General features: G+C 44.0%; 1 long non-coding RNA gene across 1 annotated transcript; it reads right to left on the bottom strand.

Moving 5' to 3' along the window:
- Positions 1-8799: 8799 nt before the first annotated feature.
- On the bottom strand, positions 8800-17822 carry LOC126523534 (uncharacterized). The gene is made up of 3 exons (XR_011894988.1): positions 17538-17822; positions 16900-17011; positions 8800-8971 (listed from the first exon to the last, which is right to left on the bottom strand). It is a non-coding gene; the product is annotated as an uncharacterized lncRNA (long non-coding RNA).
- Between the last annotated feature and the right edge of the window lie 688 nt (positions 17823-18510).

Below are 18510 nucleotides of genomic sequence, written 5' to 3'. Positions count from 1 at the left end.
GGGAAGGAAGCACGCCGTCTTCCGCCGCGCGGAAGGCTCCGGGGGGACAGTGGGGAGGGGGACGCGTTCTACTCCGGATGGCCCGGGCGCCCGCGCGTGCCCGCCCGGGCCGCTGTATCTTGAAAGCTAACTGTAGCAGATTCCGCCATTCGCTTTGTTTTCGCGGCTTAGTTCGCATTGACACGAGACGCAGCCCCAAGGTCAATTCGCTCGCTACTGCTGCCGCGCTTGCTCCCGCGTTTTGACAGCGAGTTTCTGCGGTCATCCAGCGGGATGTGTTCATGTTATTTACACGCGCGTGGCACCATGCAGGTTAAGTTAGATACTATGCCTATGTTTACAAGCTCTACGACTGATAAAGCTACTCTCCTTGCTTGGTATGGTTGTCTTATGATTTGCTAATGCAGTGGATGCTTCGCCTTTCGACTGAAACTGCGACTTTTTTTGTATGGCTTTTTTTCATCTTTCACCTACAAGTGTCATATTTACCCCGAATGCTCTAAAGCGAAGCAAATGACTTGAGAAATGTTTCCAGGAGTGCGGGTCTTTCCGTATGCACCTTTCCGTATGCATGCACCTTTCCGTATGCATGAACTGCATGAATGTGTACATATTCATGTACACATTCATTAGATTTTTTTATTCTGTGAAACATAGTACTTTCTAAAGAGAGCGATATTAAAATATTTCGAAATGCTCCGCTTACTGTCGACAACTTCTGTCGAAGTTTGACTGTAGTAAGCCGTAGGCAGAACGTTAGAGCCTTACAATCAAGGCGGCGATCATCACGAAATCACAAACATGACAGTTCATCTTGATGAGCAGCAAGCTCTGATAGGGCCCGGTTTTAGTCGTTGCGTTCAACTTTCCTCCTAGCACACACACACAAAAAATTATAAGATAACGCTGCAGCCAAGGTCACGGTTCTTTTCCTCGCAGTGGCTGTGTATAATATCACCACACCAGGAAAGAGCGCGTCGAAATCTTGAAACGCTAGAACAGCAAATCTCTAGGTAAAAAAAACATTAAAAAAAATTGCCTCATATAATATTTCACGTACCGCTTATCTGAAGAAGATGAAACGTCGTGCGATACGCGAAATATTATTTTACTACCAACAAGTTATCTATGTTTTCCCGATGAAAGTAAACTTCCATCATGTGTCTTAAGCGTGAGCGAAGCGGTGGACGAAGGCCCTGATAAAAAAATAAACATGGAGCATTGAGTAGGACGTTTTACCCCTAGATTGTGTGCCCGCTACCAAAAAAAAAAAATTTAGACAGTCCGCGGGTATCACACGTTACTATAGTCCTGTGAGTCACCGTACGTGGAGTGTAAGTTACCGGCTTATAGCGCCTAAAGTGTGCTCGTTTTCTATGCTGCGCACATGCTGGGCAATCTTGCAACTACGTGGGTCGCTTCTTCCCTGCGGTAGTGTCAGGGTCGCTGCTATTCATCTCCCTGTGAATGGAGTCTGCACTTGCATTATCCCATTGTTTTGCTTTCTAGTAATAGTACCTTTAAGTAACGCTGACCTTGCCACTATTTCTGGGAGCGAGAAAGCTGGTGAAGCAGTCGGAAGTAAACTTCAGTGTAGTATTCTTAAAAGAATATATTTAACAAGTGCCGACGCTTCTTACACGGGGAAACTATATGCTTATTATAAAGGGATTGCTTCTGAAGTCATACGCTTCGCAAAGATAAGTTCGAATGACTCCGGACAAAGATAGTGAATGCCACGGCTACTTGATCGTCAGTGCGAGACGTTCTGCCATTGGCTAGCATTCGCGAACAGTTATTTATGTTCCATAAGGTGTACCACTTCTCTTTACTGGGCGGAATAGCAGGTTAAAGCCAGTGGAACACGCATAGCTTGAATGCTACGTATTCCGCGACGAGGTATATTGTCATAAGTGCTAATCGAACACCATGTGTTGCGATCCACTAACGTTACATTCTACGTCATCCACGCAGTGACGGGCCTCGGATTTATTGTTCCGATGGCCCTGAGAGATTTGCCTTCTTCGAAAGCTTTAAAGATGGTTCACTTTATATTACAAGAAAGACTGAACTTTTCGTCATCGTGACCTCTGCAAATATCATTATCAAGTTTACTCACTCAGTTTATATTACCTTTTACTTTCCTTTCTTTTCGCTCTACTATGTAGTCTTTTATTTCACTTTCCCTTCCCTATGCAGTGTAGCAAGTCTACAGTCCTCTTCACGCCTGAAAAATACTCTGCCATTCAATATAAAGCTTTGCTCTCTCTGTTTCAGGGATACACCATGACAGAAATAAATGAAAGCAAAGAAAAAATACAATATTTATTACAACATATTTATCAATCGCACAATTACACCCGAATTGTAGCGATCACCAATTAAACATTGCTTACGCCGAATCCGATATCCCGTATATTTACGACGCCAACATTTTTTTAACCATTTAACTAGTAAGATAAGGAAAGCTTGGCCTAGAACAACTTTATTGCTTTATATCTTCATTATATTGCTCAAATGCACACCAGCTGAAATATTGAAGAGTTTGTGTAAAAATTAAGGGAGATGCCTGAGGTCAAAGATATTGTCGACCAGCAGGATTAAGGTCGATATATGCTCAAAAACTAATGTTTGATACTCGTTTTGGCAAGGTCAATGCATCTTCTTGGGCTGCACTTCTATCGGGATAAACATAGTAGTTTGCTAAAACAAAAGAAAAATAATCGCATTGGTGAGAATACAACGACCATGAGAATGATGGTTGTATTCTCACCATGGTTCTAAGAAGAGAATGACGAAGTCCTCCAGTTTTGTCATCAGAACATCTTCCGCTGCTCCCGAGTGAGATTTTTGGGAATGCCACTGTTCAGCAGGAACACAAACAGACGTAAATTAGGAGGCACAGGCTAATATTTAGATTTGTCTCGTTTTTCCAGATGTTTTTGTTAGATCAATAATATTGATGAACTTCCAGTCAAAAGGTTAAACACAGTGCTTCACCTATTTCTCCTATTCAAGGAATCTTACAAAGGCGCCAAGAAAAATTACCACGGCTGACACTTCCCAGTTTAATGGGGCGATAGATGTGACGAACATGAAAAACAGCGAGTTCCACAGTTCTACACAACCATGAATTCGAGTCTCATAAATACATGACTTCGAATAATATAGCAATCCAATTAACATCGACGACGAACCTCTCTTATTTCGACGGACCACGAAGCTATGTCACGCTTTCAACGAACTTGCAAATGGTTCGCGGGGGAATCAATTTGCTGTATGGTAAAACATCCTGTGATAGCTTTGTGCAGCAAGGAGGCCATCGTTGGCCTTACACACACAATGTATGGTAAAAACGTCTAATGGAGAGTAAGCTGAATACCAGACGAAATAACTATTACAGTAGCTCAACCCTCGTTGATTGTGGTTTCAAACAGAAAATAACTTTCACAATATCACCCAGCTCCTGAGCCAACAAGGAGTTTGGGCTGGAGCAATATGCAAGGCGCACCTCAAGAAAATAGGAGCGAATTGTCGGTACATTGCCACGGTTTATCTGGCAGTTATGTAGCGAATTCAACAGATCTGCGGCCCTTACCATAACGGTGACTACAATAGGGGGGGGGGGGGGGGGGGGGACGTGCCCCTCCTGAGTTTTTTGGGGGCGAAAGGGGGCGATGTCGAAGCCTGTCCCTCCACCCTCCTCCTCCTTACTGTGCCATTACCCAAGTGTTCTGGTTACCCGCATCATTTGAGATTTTACATTTAGTTACCTCTACCTTTCCACTTAAAATTTTAGTGCGGCTAAAAGCTTACTGCGTCATTGTTGGCGTAAATGTGCATGGGTGTTAATTCATGTTCTCGCTTTATTTCTGCAAATCCTTACAAGAGGAGATCAAGCGCGTCAATTCACCACCAGCGGCTGCCTCATAATTAATTTTTCACTTCAGTAATGTTCTTTTTTTTAAATTTCCACTGTGAACACCATGCACAGACAGAATATACAGGATGTTTTGCTATGTTTAGCTGCGCAAAGTTTTTTTTTTAATTGCCAATAGCAGATAGCACAGTTCTCACCCTTTATCTATATTTGTCGATGAGGCTGCCATTATTTCTATGAAAAATAAAAATGCTCAGTTGAATAATTAATGTAATTACACTAACTCACTTTTTAATTACTCTGTGCCACATATTTCAATAAACAAATTATAGCCGCTGGAGCCGCATGGCCTATCCGCTTGGAAATAATTACCTACGCAGCACCAGTTCCTAGATATTAATTTTCAAATTGTACGACAAAATGCATTGGCGTTCCAGTTAGTTTTTTTAAGAAACCGCTGTTTATTCATTCAAGCACAAAAGTAACTGGAACATCAGTGCGTTTTGACAGATACTTTGAAAATTAATATCACGGAGCTGGTGCTATGCAGAGAATTTGTTTCAAGTGGATAAGCTGTGCGAACTCAGCGGTTATAATTCGTAGAGGGAAATATGTCGTGTAAAGCAATAATCAAAAACTTGATTGCCGTCGTTGCGATAATTATTCAATTGAATGTTTTTATTTCCCGAAAATTTATGGCCGCCTCATCAAGGAAGTTCAGATCGAAGATTCGAATCGTGCTATCTGCCTTAGGCAATGTTCCAAAATTTGGTGCAGATAAAAAACCCCGTAAACATACCGGGTGTCAGAACTATCATGCACAAAGTTTTTAAAATATGCAAATGCCACGTAGGTAGTTCAGCACAATGCGTTGGCGGGCTAGTCCTGTCGTCTTTCTTGTCTCTGTCGTTTTGCGCTAAACAAAGTATTCATGGCCACGTAGGTAGACTGAACCAAGGTGAAGTTTTTCCCGTCGCTTGGAGATACTCAGATTATTATTTATGTTCCGCCTAATAATAATAATAATAATAATAATAATAATAATAATAATAATAAATCCAATTTCTAGTATTATATTTATATGAAAAGAATCAATGATAAAATTGCAGAGCAACATTAAGAACTTCGGATACAGCTTTCTGTTGCTCAACACGTGCTACATAAAAGTGTTTTCCTAGCGTGAAGAAGCCCGCGAAAACGCGCAAAATGCCTCGAGCGTGCCCAGTCATGCGGTGTAATGGATGTACCACACGCGTAAATGAAGACGTGCGGTGGTGCCCCACCTGCAGCCAGTTCCTTTCTCATCCACCACTTTCATTGGTATACTATTTTGTTAAAATCTTTTAATAATACCCGTAATTTATATGCTGCCCTTGGTGTCTTTGTAGGCTTCGCATGATTTCACTAATAAAAGTATGGCCCTGGGTTTTCTATTGTCTCGGTTGCATTATATATATATATATATATATATATATATATATATATATATATATAATCAGTTTGGTTACGCCCATTGGAGGGCAAAGGCCTCTCCCATACTTCTTCAACCACCCCGGGCATGTACTAATTGTGGCCCTGTTGTCCCTGCAAACTTCTTAATCTCATCCGCCCACCTAACTTTCTGCCGCCCCCTGCTACGCTTCCCTTCTCTTGGAATCCAGTCCGTAACCCTTAATGACCATCCGTTATCTTCCCTACACATTACATTCCTTGCCCATGCCCAAATTTTTATGGATTTCAGCTAAGATGTCATTAACTCGCGATTGTTCCCTCACCCAATCTGCTCTTTTCTTATCCCTTAACGTTACACCTATCATACTTCTTTCCATAGCTCGTTGCGTCGTCCTTAATTTAAGTAGAACCCTTTTCGTAAGCCTCCAGGTTTCTACCCCGTACGTGGGTGCTGGTAAGACACAGCTGTTATACACTTTTCTATTGAGGGGTAATGGCAACCTGCTGTTCATGATCTGAGAATGCCTGCCAAACTCACGCTGGCCCATTCTTATTCTGCTGATTATTTCCGTCTCATGATCCGAATCCGCGGTCACTACTTGCCCTAAGTAGATGTATTCCCGTACCACTTCCAGTGCCTCGCTACCTATCGTAAACTGCTGTTCTCTTCCGAAACTATTAAACATTACTTTGGTTTTCTGACGGTTAATTTTTAGACCCAAACTTTTGCTTTGCCTCTCCAGGTCAGTGAGCATGCATTGCAATTGGTCCCCCTGAGTTACTAAGCAAGGCACTATCATCAGCGAATCGCAAGTTACTAAGGTATTCTCCATTAATTTTTATCCCCGATTCTTCCCAATCCAGGTCTCTGAATACCTCCTGCAAACACGCTGTGAATAGCATTGGAGATATCGTATCTCCCTGCCTGACGCCTTTCTTTATTGGGATTTTGTTGCTTTCTTTATGGAGGACTACGGGGGCTGTGGAGCCGCCATAGATATCTTTCAGTATTTTTACATACGGCTCGTCTACACCCCGATTCGGTAATGCCTCCACGACTGCTGAGGTTTCGACTGAATCAAACGCTTTCTCGTAATCAATGAAAGCTATATATAAGGGATGGTTATATTCCGCACATTTCTCTATCACCTAATTGATAGTGTGAATATGGCCTATTGTTGAGCAGCCTTTACAGAAACCTGCCTGGTCTTTTGGTTGACAGATGTCTAAGGTGCTCCTGATTCTATTTACGATTATCTTAGTAAATATTTTGTATGAAATGGACCGTAAGCTGATCGGTCTTTAATTTTTCAAGTCCTTGGCGTCCCCTTTCTTATGCATTACGATTATGTTAGCGCTCTTCCAAGATTCCGGTACGCCCGAGGTCATGCTCGAGGCATTGGGTACATAGGGTGACCAGTTTTTCTAGAACAGTCTGCCCACCATCGTTCAACAAACCGGATGTTACCTGATACTCCCCAGATTCCTTCCTCCTTTGAAAAGCTCCAAAGGCTTTTTTTTACTTCTTTCGGTGTTACTTGTGGCATTTCAAATTTTTCTAGACTATTCTCTCTTTCATTATCATATTGGGTGCCACAGGTACTGTATAAATCTCTATAGAACTCATCAGCCACTTGAACTATGTCATCCATATTAGTAATGATATTGCTGGCTTCGTCTATTAACGCATACATCTGACTCTTGCCTATTCATAGTTTCTTCTTCACTGCTTTTAGGCTTCCTCCGTTCCTGAGAGCATGTTCAATTTTATCCATATTATATTTCCTTATGTCAGCTCTCTTACCGTTGTTGATTAACTTCGGAAGTCGTGCCAGTTCTATTCTAGCTGTAGGGTTAGAGGCTTTCATGCATTGGCGTTTCTTGATCAGATCTTTCGTCTCCTGTGATAGGTTACTGGTATCCTGTCTAACGGAGGTACCACCGACGTCTATTGCGCACTCCTTAATGATGACCATAAGATTGTCGTTCATTGCTTCAACACTAAGGTCATCTTCCTGAGTTAAAGACGAATACCTGTTCTGTAGCTTGATCTCGAATTCCTCTATATTCCATCTTAGCGCTAACTCATTGATCGGCTTCTCATGTATCAGTTTCTTCCGTTCCCTCCTCAAGTCTAGGCTTATTCGAGTTCTTACCGTCCTATGGTCACTGCAGCGCACCCTGCCGAGCGCGTCCACATCTAGTATGATGCCAGGGTTAGCGCAGAGTATGAGGTCTATTTCATTTCTAGTCTCGCCGTTCGGGCTCCTCCGCGTCCACTTTCGGCTATCTCGCTTGCGGAAGAAGGTATTCATTATCCGCATATTATTCTGTTCTGCAAACTCTACTAATAGCTCTCCCCTGCTATTCCTAGTGCCTATGCCTATTCCCCCACTGCCTTGTCTCCAGCCTGCTTCTTGCCTACCTTGGCATTGAAATCGCCCATCAGTATAGTGTATTTTGTTTTGACTTTACTCATCGCGGATTCCACGTCTTCATAGAAGCTTTCGACTTCCTTGTCATCGTGACTGGATGTAGGGGCGTAAACCTGTATAACCTTCATTTTGTACCTCTAATTAAGTTTCACAACAAGACCTGCCACCCTCTCGTTAATGCTATAGAATTCCTGTATGTTACCAGCTATATCCTTATTAATCAGGAATCCGACTCCTAATTCTCGTCTCTCTGCTCAGCCCTGGTAGAACAGGACGTGCCTGCTTTTTAGCACTGTATATGCTGCTTTTGACCTCCTAACTTCACTCAGCCCTATTATATTCCGTTTATTGCCCTCTAATTCCTCCAATAGCACTGCTAGGCTCGCCTCTCTAGATAACGTTCTAGCGTTAAACGTTGCCACGTTCAGATTAAAATGGCGGCCTGTTCGGCCACCCAAGTATTCTTAGCACCCTCTGCTGCGTCACAGGTCTGAACGCCGCCGTGGTCAGTTGGTTCGCAGCTGCTGCAGAGTGAGGGGCCAGACTTTGATTGTTGTATTCATATAGGAGTTTGTGGCCAAGTACTGCACCAGGGTGGCCAATCCTGCTCTGGTGATGGAGGGCTTTACAGGTTCTGGTCACCGGGATCAGGCCGCACTCCAGGCCTGTTTATGCAACTTTATCAACAACACGCAGAGTTTTTTTTTTAATCCGGTGGAACATTGCGCGGCACCGGGTTTCGAACCACGGTCCTCTTGCACACGAGGCGGCTGCTCTACATCTACGCCACCACTGCACCAATTATATATATATATATATATATATATATATATATATATATATATATATATATATATATATATATATATATATATATATATATATGCGCGGTGTCTGGAAACCTAGTCAGGCCCCAGCCCACTCCCCTCCCCCGCCCGGAAAAATGCAATGTTTCTGCCCATGAACTCCTTCAAAACCAACGCATACTCAAGCACTCACAATGATACGGCGCTGAAACTGTGACCACGTTGGTGCACTGAACATCCTTTATTGCTTCCGGCTTTATTGCTTCCCACGCTGGGTATCTATTATTTATTCTTAGTTGAATCCAGGGCCATCGCAAACCAGTCGTGGGCAGCAGTCAGGATATGTTCCGTTTCCTCTGACTTCCGTGCAACCTTCTATCCGAGGATTGGGTGTACACCTGTAGAGCGAAGGAAAGGTGTTCGTAATGTAAATGGGTGACAATACAACAGAAGAAGATATGCGGATCCCACGCGCTGTGGGAAGTGATGCATGCGAAGCTTACGGTGCTGTTTGCTTTGATTGACAATAATTAGTGGGTACGTTGATGGCGCATGTTCAATTTCTTCAACGTTTAGTCCAACAAGGGAGTGCTGAGTTGATGTCATACGTTACATTGCGTGCACCGTCGATATTTGTCTGCGTAGTACACAGAACACACAGGGGGTAGTGTTTGCTTGAGGCGTTGTTGTGCGTCGTACTTGACAACCTCTGAGAGGGTTGAGCTCATTCATTGCCTCACATGGCACATCGCATCGAGGCAGAAGTATTAAACCTTAATTGAATTATGGTACTGTACGTGCCAAAACCACAATCGCGTTATGAGGCACGCCGTAGTGGTGGACTCTGGATTGAATTTGACACCAGGGTGATGTTTAACGTGTCCCTAAATTTAAGTGCATGAGCGTTTTTATTTCGCCCCATTGGAAATGCAGCTGTCGCGGTCGGCATGGAACCCGTGACCTCGAGCAATGCCATAGCTTCATAGCTACCGCGGTAGGCACAGCAGTGTTAATTTCACGAGTGGCCGCTTACGCAGTGTCATTTAGCCCCTACGGTGCACTTTAATGCAGCTCTGCTTCTGCACGCCCTGAGTAAGTTGTCCACTTGACAACTTTTGCATGGTGTTTGTTTGAGAAATAGCAGAAACGTACCGCTAAGCCACGCCTTGAACTTCAATTTATCCCGTTTGCCCACGGCCACTGTCGTGCCTATATACAGCAGTAGCGCTTCTTTGTTTTCTCAAGTCGAATTTTTCAATCCCCCCACTCCGCTCCTTGTACGAGTACTGTGAGCGAAGACTGACGAGGCCGTGCACTCGTTTCGCAATTGCGTCGCTTCTACCCATTCTCTGCCCCCCTCTCCCCCCTCCTCTCTACCATTCTATCTAGGTTTCCCCTGAACTTGCACCTTAGTAGAAATATATGTGTTGCCATTTCTACAATGCTTTTTTAGGGGGAGGGGGGGATAACGGATAATTGAAGTTGTCAAGATGCTAATCCGGCGACGCCTAGGCAGCTCTAGAGAGTATTGTGCGCATTCGACGCGGTGCAAAAGTCCAGACGAGTCTCTGAGGTCACCTTTCGTCGCTGCTGTACCCCTTTCATGTATACACATGATCTAAACCACACCCCGACGCGGTGTACCAGACAGCAGCAGCAGCAGCATTGGTAAATCCGAAGGAAGAGGCAAACAAAGCTTCGCTTTATAAAAGTTGTTTAGACTCTCTACGAAGGTAGGAGGCGGGATGTCTGTCCAGTGAAATATAAGGCTTCTGTGTTTGTGAATTAGTGCGTTTGAGTCTCTGTGTGTATGTGCGCTTGCGTGCATGCTTGTGTGTGGATGAGCGTCATAGATTTACAGCTGTGTGCTAACTGTGTCTGTAATCCGTCGTTATACATCTAGTAGCGGGTGGTGGTCGTATAGGACCATGACCCGCTAAACGGGCTGGTCTATAGTCAAGCTCGTGTAGCTACTTTTTGACCGGGACCCTCAGCATCCCCAATGTTGGAATAAATTTTGATTTGTTCTGGGACATATAAAATATCTGCCAATAGAGAACTTTCAAATAGGAGGCTCAAGAATTTAGTGCACGCAAGTCTGCATCGGTTGAAGAAAACATGGAGCAGTGTTTGGGTGCTTGGGCATGCTAGCTGCTTGCGTCCCTTGATCTAAACCTAGCTAATGAGAAACATTCCCTTGTTATGCTATATTAAGACAGATTTAATAAGCTTGAAACCATGCATTGATTAACCCCTTAATGCACAAGGATTGTTTTATAAAAGTTTGACAAAATTTGCTGATGATAGAAATACATAAACAATCTTAAACTTTTAAAGAGACACGTGGTTGCAATTACACTAGCGGAAGTTTTCGCGTCACGTGTATATTACACCTTGCAGTTAAGAAGATATTATGAAAGGATAAATAAAGACGTTCGCCAATAGGAGAAAACCTGCGAAAATATGAGAAGCATTGACAAACTTCGCAGTAATAAATGAACATTATTTCTCGCATCAAAGTTTATTTCAGTTATTTTTTAATTGACGACGTCTATTTCGGTTGACTAAATTATAACTTCTATATTCAAGCTAGATGCCTTATTGTGCTTCTTTTTATTCCTGATTTTATCTTTGCGCAGACTTTAACAGCTTGGGGCTAGCATAAAAATACCCTTATTGTTCTTTGTTTTTTTTTCCCTCTTTTCGAGCATGTCTGTTGTTACTCTTGTTTTCATGACGTGGAAGGCTGCTTTCCCAATATTATGTCTATCGTAAAAAGTAGCTTTGAAATAAAAAGTGTTGATTCTTAGACATGCCGTTAGTCGTGGCAATCACGAGGTGACGGGTGATCCAGTATAATTAGTCACTAATTAACAAAACAATTTCGACGATAATGATGCCCCGTAATGCAAAACTCGAGCTCAGGTGGATACGTGTTTTCATTTCCCGATATATTGAGGCAAAGAGTTTGAGACCCAAATCACCGCACCGACTGGCAGTCGGCAAGTGCCGTCAGCGTCTTCGCAGGGGGAGGGACAGTATGGGAACGCCGACATGATGAGTGGCATCGGAGCCAGCTTTAGAAGGTGACGACGAATGCGCGAGCTGGTGGAAGGAGCGCGTTCGTGTGGTTACGCCGAGGGACGCTGACACTCAGCCCAGAAACAGGTGCCTAAAAACTACGCTCTAAAACTCACGAATTAACTTTTAGGCTTTTAGCTTCAGCGGGGTCAACGTATGCGACAGATTGAAGCGAGCTTTCCATACAAGCCGTATCAACTGCTGGATCTGGAAAGAAATTCTGCGGTGATTACGATACTCCCTAGCGCGAAATTTTAAATGCGAGATATTGGGAGGCGCGGACAATGTGCCTCGTGAGGCACGTTGCAAACGGAGCCAATTGTGGCACGACTGCCTCACTTATCGGGAGACCGCGAGAGGCAGCGCATGGGTGACGCGTGGCGCGATTCACAAAAGCCGCCGTAAGCAAGCAGACCTTCACTCAGGGAGCGCTTTGTTTTCATATATGGTACCTGTGGCGTCATCGGTGAACAGGTGACGCGCGCTACCATGGCGCCATCTTGTAGCCATCGTCACCGCCGAGCCCGTCTTGCAAGGCACTACGCTTTTCTTGTCGCGCTTTCGCCAGACCCGACTCTGCCGCTTTCCGCCTGATGATACCGTTGCACCCGCCTTCTCCGATTTTCTCCTCGCGCTCTCTTTGCTATCGCAGTCTTTCATTCCCCGCTGCGCTCCACATTCACTTTTTCATTATTCTCTGTGCTCGTTCGCTCGGTAACGAGGGATGCCGACGCTCGCCACAGCAACGAGCGCCTGAGAGCAGCGCTCTAAAACAGTTGTGTATTTTCATGTCATATAATAAATTACACTAGCTGGTACACAACACAGCACAATTCATAACAGAATAGTTGGTGTAACAAACAATTGAGCGTATACAAACGTAATATTTTTCTACAACTATTGTTTTCTCGCCACAGAACTAATCACTCCACTCGTCTATAAAACACTCCGTAACTGCGTGCTTTACTATATATGAAGATTCCGCAAAAATTTTTTCCTCATAGAACCACCAGCGCGTATTTCTCGTTCACAATATTGCAGTAGACTTATAAAGAGCAAACAATCCACTTTTTCTGCGCTACTGTAAGGCGTCCGAATCAGGAAAATAAGCTTTTCGTCTATAAAATTTTTGCACATTGTGAGATGAACTGCTGCCACTCATGTTTCGAGGGAAAAATAACTCAGTTAGAATTTACAAAATTACAGGGGCTACATATTTCATTAATAGAGATGACAGCGATCCCGAGTAAAAGCGCGTTGGCTTCGTTTGCATTGATTCTACCAAGACAGAAGCTGTTCTTATATGAATATTATTTAAAAAATCCGTGGTTTTATGTGCCAATACCGCCTTTGAATATGAGTCATGCCATGGCGGCTGCTGGCTGCATGAAATGCGGCCGCCGCGGTCAAGATTCGCTTCCACGCCTTCACAATCAGCCGCACAATTATGTGTGTCATGTATGATACACCATGCGATAAAGGGCCCACTTTTGTTTATTTCAAAACATCCTACGGACACCGCCAGAAATAAAATTTTAATGCTACAACTGCAGCTAAAAAGTAAGATTTCCCGAGCTCTAGAGCACTTCGCTTGCGCTGGTTGACAACCATTCTGTCTTTTCACCCCCTTGTGGTTTTTTTTTTTTTCGTACCTCATGTCGCCGGTTAGACATATTGTGGCGTAACGGGCGGACATTTGCGATAATATTACTTGTGGGCAGTGACACCGCATTCACGGTTCATGATTCTATGATAATAGAAAATAACAGTATCATCAACCGGCTAATAGATACTACAGAAAGAAAATAGCTCAGAGACAGAAAGCAATGAGCTGCGAAAGCTCGGGAGCTCAACCGAAAAACAAATACTCAACTTACTTCCGGGGACTTTCAAATGGGTAAGTGGAGACAGAAAGAAAAAGAGTAAAAGCCCAGGTGGAAATTGAGAGAAAAAAGAAACCGTGCACATTGTACATCATGGGTGTAATAAGATATATATAACTGCCATGGATGTACTGCAGTGCGCCTCATTATAATATGCGATCCTCGTGGCGCGAAAAAGATCCATGCAGGACGAAGCATTCTAATTAACAATATTGTTATTAATAATACTATCTTTTGGGGGCACTACTGCATGCCGCTAACTACATAAGTTTGAAAGGTGAAATTTCACAAGGAGGCGGGGGGGGGGGGTGCTTTACTTCATTTTATTACTTTAGTAGGGAGGTGCACTTGAAGATAACTGTGCATACTTCGCCCACGCAATTTTTTCGTGCTAAACCGCATATTAAAAAATTAGCTCCGCAACTATCGTGGCTGTGTTCAAGCACTATTTGCACTTATACTTGCAGCTAGTTTTACTCATAGGGTGTAAGAAATTTACGCCATCAAATAAGAAGCACCGTGGACAGTATGCAAGCGAATGCAGCTCGCAATATGTAAAGTAGCCGATTCTCAGTGCTTCGGTTTGTGAAGATATTCGCATAACCTAGGTGCAAAATGCGCTGCGCATTTACACGTGACTTATTATCTATGCGCCAAACACAACTCTTTTACGTAACGGCACCTGCATGGCATTGTTCAAGTTCTGCGTAGTACAGAATTCGCAAGAATTAAAGATGCTGAAAGTGATGAGGACATCGAGGAGGCTGTCCTGGGATTCGACATGGTTAACTAGTTTCGTTTTGGCTGTCCGGGTGACAACCGTTTTAACGGCTTTTTGCATTGAATTTATTTTAGTATTTAATATGCTCTGTAGTAAGGAACTGCGGTTTACTGCTTAGCTACTGTTTAATGGTTGAAGACAAACTAAAGAAGACACCTATATTCTGTCGAATTTCGTCCCTGCGGACTACACAGCGGGTGCGGACTATAGTGCGGAAAATATGGCATTAATATTAAAGTAAGAAGCATAAGAAGTATTGAAAGTAGATTCTTTCATGCAAAACGCCGAATGCGACGATTATTGCTGTTGTCACGACAAAGTTTACTTCAAAAGAAATATTCGTGCATGATTGACTGCGAAGCGACTGAGCTTCTTCGTTGCTGTCTCCAGTAGCCTTCATCAAGAAAAGGCGCAAACGAGAGCAGTTGACGTAGCAACGAAACATTGTTCATCACTTCAAACTTTTAAATCCAGAACAACTACGCGACATTGAAAAAAGCTCGACGAAAGTCTATCCACAAACTTCGCAAAGGTGGTTATTCCCCTCAACAAGTGGGCAGTTAAGCCTGGCCCAGGAAGGGCGCGCGGCGAACCCATGATCCACGCTGGCCTGAAACAGGCTGCCCATTAATCGGGAGCAGCGTCGACTTCTAAAGTCAAGGCGACGCACACGCCGTGGTGGAAAGAGCGCCACGTGACCAGTTTGCCACCGTCACACCTGTAGCCTCGTGTAGTGGTGGCTGCTTAATAAATTATGTGGAAAGCAGTCGATGGGATACCGGCGATCCCCACAACTGTAATGTCATCATTTCACACTTTAGTAGCTACACTAACAGCGACAAATCCTGTAGCTCAAGTTATTTGAAGTTGTTAGAATGCATGCAACGTTAGTAGAAAGCACTAAGATCGAAGTTTCGGTTATTGAATTTGGAGGCTGTGTCGTTTTTAGTAAGTGTAGCATTCCGTCGTGTGGCCAGCCGTGGCAGTTCATGGGATATGGCAAGCTGTTTCTGCCTACAGGGTTGGAAGTAGGATTTCCGTTCAAGTAGGCCTATTTCTTGAGGCTTTTGAGGCTTGAGGCTTGAGTATACTTCTTGAGGCCTTCACAGTCAGACATTGCCACGGGGATCGCAGAATTTGTTGTAAAGGGGGTTTCCTTGCAAATAATTAGTTCGCGTCAACATTGTCTATGACTTTATTTCTCCATGATGTTTCTTTTGCTTCCAGACAGAATCCAGCGCCGTTTTCTGCATTTATACGACCCATTTGCCCATACCCCATAGATAATATGCACCATTAATGCAGGGCGACCAATCTGTCTTAAACTCTAAAGGTGGTCAACTATTTCTCAATAACAGACTGAAAACATTAAGATAGGAACATGCAGAAGGTGATCGGGAAGGCCCGCTGCTATTCAATTATTAGACATGAAAAAACAATATCCGAGGACACCTAAGCAATTCGTATGAGTTGTGAATGCGAAAGTATTAATGGACAATTGAACGCTACTGAGCAGTCCATCGAGTTATGAAGTACTCGCGGGGAAGCAAGCGCGTTCAGATGCTCGGTGCGTTTTGCTTTGGCCTTGCCGAGGCGTAGTTAGAGAGCATGCGAGAACTTGCGCCGACAGAAAACACGCGCATAACACAGACTTCCGAGAGCGACAGCGAGGGTGATGCGGCGTCGCGGTGATGCCCTCTCCCTTCACGCAACGCCTGGCGCAGGTCGACTGCAGCAGGCGTTCCCTTTAGCCCGCTTTGCTGTGCCGAGGCCCGCCCGTGACGTGACGTCGCAGCCAATGAAAATTTTGGTGCCAATTCGCTCCTACAAAGGACACACGCTGCCATTTTCGCTCAATGAGCCATTTGACACTTTCGCATGAAACGTGTAGTTACAGCAGCGCTAAGCTGAAACAAGGATAGAGGCCGAGGTGATATAGCCGCCAGAAAAAAAAGATACTTTATTTCGTCCTGCTCAGCAATGCTGTAAAATGGCCCAGTCACCCCTGCAGAACAAACGACAAATGTTGGCCGCGGTTGAAAGGTGGCGGCATATGAAAGCGCTGGAGTTTTATTGTTTCACTGGTTTGCCTTCGAAAGTGATAGTCACCCTCTCGCTCAAGTGGCGAACTTCCTTGATTGTCGTATCTCATTCTTGGGAATTAGAAGATGTACTTGACGACCGTATATGGGTAGACAGACAGACAAAGAACTTTAATGACCGCATATGGGTAGGCACGCCGAATTATACCATGGCGTGCATGTAGTGCTAATAAGGCCACCTGTAGCATTTGTACAAGTGCTGACGACGAATACTAACTTTCTTGAACATGTCTATTACGCAGATTTTCAGTTTCTTCCGATTCCTTAGCAAAACTAATTATAAGGCATGTGTCGTTCCTGTACTTTCTGAGAATGGACCCCAGGATTGCGTGCGTGTTATTCCACGCAGCCTAACGTACATTCTCCGCGGTAAACTGCCAGTTCTTTTGTCATTTGACATGGTTCTTGCTCATGGACGCTAAATGACTTGACAGCACCTTAAAGTCGATGAGTTTCTTAGCAGTAACAAGACTACTTACCCTCCGATGTACACTTTGTGTGCCTCAGTATTGCAGAACCAAGCTTGGCACGGGCTTTCAAACTGAATATTTTCGTGGTGATTTAGGGTCCGGTTCTGAAAGACACATTTGCCTAAGAGGCAAAGCGTACGTGCAGATAAAGTAAACATCATTGTGATTATGACATGGTTAACTTATGTTCAGAAACAATGTACAAAATATTTACAAGCGCTATCTAGCACATATAGCCAATTTGCAATAACTACACGATTATTTAGGAAAGAGTAGCCTATCTGCCATAATTTTTGGCGTTGATGTAAGAAAAAGATGTCACTTATAGAATCTCGGCCGCTTGTAAAAATTTCCCCAAAAAAGAAGGCGCCACTATTTTAACCATCTTAGGGGAAATATTATTCAACAAATCGTTTCATTTCGCATAGGCGCTTCAGGTAGGTAAAGCATGAGCAATTAATTAACTAACGGTTACAAATGTTGGCGTCTTTCAGTACATAATTTTGATAAGTGCTAGATATTTGCTAGGTAAGTGCTAGATAAGTGCTACACATTCAAAAAGAGATTCACAGACACTAGAACATCTGTGGAACGTGCTACATTCGAAGGCATGCGTTAATTAAAATTTTGCGAATTGCATCACTTACCGTCGACCACTTCTACATAAGATTCACCACTGTAAGCCACAGAAGGATTCCAAAGTCTGGCGCTGAAAGTGGTGATGATAGCCAAAAAACACAGATGGCAGTTCATCTTGACGAGCTGTAGCTTCAGAGAGTGCTTCGGTTAGACCGCTGGGTTTGACTTTTGTTCTCTTACCGCACGGCGACAACCAATCGAAGGAAAAGCTGCACCGAAGGTCGGGGTTCCATTCCTCGTAGCGTCTGTATTCGATATCACTATACCGAGAAAGCGTGCGTCGCCATGTGGAAACACGAGAACTGCGAAGCTACGGAGCCTGAATATCGCTTGCTGCATTACTTGGCACGCTGCTTATCTAAACGAGGGAGAAGGCCTTGTGATACGCGAAAGATTGTGTTTCAGCGAGCAAATTATTTATATTTTTCCGCGTCAACCTTATGTCACGTGTCCTTCAGGAAGCCAAGTGGCGGGAAAAGGCCGCGAAGAATAACGCCATAGAAGATAGGACCTGGGGCGGAATTCACTAAGTTAACTTACGAACAAATTGTCGCGTAAGAAAAATATTACAAGAAGACGGTATTCACAAAGCTAAAACTGTCGGTGAGGTCAGCAAGCTTGCGATGCTCGCCTCTGCAAATACGAGAGCTGTAGTCTAAAAAAAGGCGTGTACGTAATGGTTGCGTGCGGGCAAACTTCAGTACTTGCGACAATAGTAAGCGTAAGTAGGTTCACCAAACCAAACAGCCGTCGCAGCTGCCCATACAAGAAGAAATTTCTGCGATAGGCGAGTGACAGTCTTACGAACCTAATTACGTCTATATGCGCCGTTCGAATCAACGCGGGTAAACGTTGGAACGCGTGGCAGCGGCCCGTTGGTCACAGGCGACTAATGCTAGCCGACAATGGCGGGACAGCGTTAAGGGCCCCGCGCTGGAGAAAATTCGGCGTCCCGCGTCCTGCGTCGACCGTCTTGTGAGC

The sequence above is a fragment of the Dermacentor andersoni genome, chromosome 6, assembly GCF_023375885.2.
Source record: "Dermacentor andersoni chromosome 6, qqDerAnde1_hic_scaffold, whole genome shotgun sequence".
NCBI lineage: Eukaryota > Metazoa > Arthropoda > Arachnida > Ixodida > Ixodidae > Dermacentor > Dermacentor andersoni.
The sequence above is the reverse complement of the archived record's forward strand: the minus strand, read 5'-3'. Positions and strand labels throughout refer to the sequence as shown.